The sequence below is a fragment of the Octodon degus genome, unplaced genomic scaffold (genome assembly GCF_000260255.1).
Source record: "Octodon degus isolate 3935 unplaced genomic scaffold, OctDeg1.0 scaffold00035, whole genome shotgun sequence".
NCBI classification, from domain to species: domain Eukaryota; kingdom Metazoa; phylum Chordata; class Mammalia; order Rodentia; family Octodontidae; genus Octodon; species Octodon degus.
The window spans coordinates 12,828,128-12,830,146 of record NW_004524611.1 but is presented as its reverse complement, the minus strand read 5'-3'; positions in this window follow the sequence as shown (position 1 = coordinate 12,830,146).

The following is a 2,019-nucleotide window of genomic DNA, read 5'->3' as shown; positions in this document are numbered from 1 at the left end:
GCTTATTCCACTGAGCCATCTCCCCAGCCCCTTTCCTTTAATATTTTGGTATTAAGCACTGAGCCAGGGACCTTGGTACTGAGCTACAACCCCAGCACTTTTTAAAATTTTGAGAAGCCACTGAATTACCCTAGGCTTGGCTCCGACCTGTGACCCTCAGCCTCGGCCTCCCAAAATGCTGGGATCACAAGCGAGCAGCATCGTGCCCAGGTGCAGCTGGCCCTATTTCTACCCCTGCTTTGGCCCAGAGGACACTTTGGCAGAGTGTTTTTGTGACATGGTGGCATGCCAGGGCCAGCCGGTGGCACTACAGGGATTCCCGACTGTGCTCTTAACCTGAGAAGGAGCTGAGCGTGCTGGCTGACATCATCCCAGCAGCCCTTCATCCACAGGTGGGGAAGCTGAGGCAGGAAAGCATCACCTGCTAGAATTACACTGAGGTAAGAGAAAACAATCCAGGTAAAGGAAAAGGAGACAAGAAAAACTGTAAGTTTAAAATTGTACTTTTAAGAGAAAACAGCAGGAAACTAGGTGTTTGATCCCTGGTACCCCCCCAAAAAAAAATTCTGCCTAATAAAACTCTTTATGCCTCTCCTGTGCCTCTTGTTTTTTTGTTTTTTTTTTTTTTTTTGCAGAACCGGGGATTGAACTCAGGTCCTTGCGCTTGCTAGGGAAGCACCTATTCCAATGAGCTATCTCCCCAGCCCCTGTTTTTTATTTTTGAGACAGGGTCTCCCTATGCAGTTCAAGCTGGTCTTGAGCTCACTGTCTAGACTACACTACCTTGAACTCACCACAATCCTCCTGCCTCAGCTCCCAAGTGCTGGGGTCACAGGTCTGCACCACCACAGCCTGCTGGCTCTCTGGGTCGCATCTTGACCAGTTCTCTTCCTGTGGTGGAAACCTGCGAACCTACAATGTGCCACATGAGTGGGTTGGGTTGGGGTCTTCCGCATTCCTTTCGGGGATCTCCTGGACCCTATGGGCACAGGTCCTACTCTGGGGTTTGGGGAACAAGGTCCTCCCTGCTCTCTCAGCCCTTCTGAGCCCAGCTGTGTGGGCTCCTGAGCACGGTGCTGAGATCAGCGCAGGCCTGACCCACATAGGGCCCAGGCTGAGGGAAGAGCTGTGGCAGCTGCTGGTGGGGACCAGGCCTGAGCCCACCTGCCCAAGCTGTCCAAAGTAGGTGGACATGAGTGGGTGTGGCCTGGCCTGGCCTAGAGAGATCCATGTGGGTGTGAGCCAGGACAGGGGTGGAGGTGGGGGGTGGAGGTGGGGGATGGAGGTAGGCTCAGATGGGCTGAGGAGCTGCACTGCTTTGAGCAGCCCCTTGTCTCCAGGTAGGAGCTCTGAGCCCCTGGGCCTCTGCAGTTTTCATTTTGAAACAGTTGCCTTCAGTTGCTCAGGCTGGCCTCTCACTAGCAGACCTCTTGCCTCAACCTCCCAGGGCGCTGGGATGAGGACTCTAAGCGACTCCCACCACGTTCCCAGGCTGGAAGCGCCTCTGGCACAGAGCTGGAAGTTGATGAGCAGGAGGTCAGGGAGACGCGCAGCCTGGCCCTTTGCACCGGCTCCACTGTGGCCCTGGATACAGATTCAATTAACCATGACCCAGTGTTTGAAAATGTGCTGCATCTGAATGGGACGTGCGTGCTCCCTCCTGGTCATCAGTCCCTGAACAAGGTGTGAGGACGTGTCTTCCCCCCTGGCCAGCACTTCTGCTGCCTTGGGTTCCCTGAGCCACCCAGAAGGGTTCCTGCGGAGGCAGGAGTGAGCAGGCGCAGTACACACCCCATGTCATGGAGTTGGTCCCCGTGGGACCCTAGGCATGGAGGGTCAAACACACAGGGCTGCCTGTCATGGTCTGAGGTACTTAGCTGCCTGCGCCAACAGAACTCTTGTCTGAGGCAGAGAACAAGCCATGAGGTTCTCAGAAACCCAGAGGCCTTGCCTTCCCACGCCAGGCTCCGCAAGGGGCTAAGAGCCAGTGCTGGAAAGGACATCTGGGACAGGGAAGGA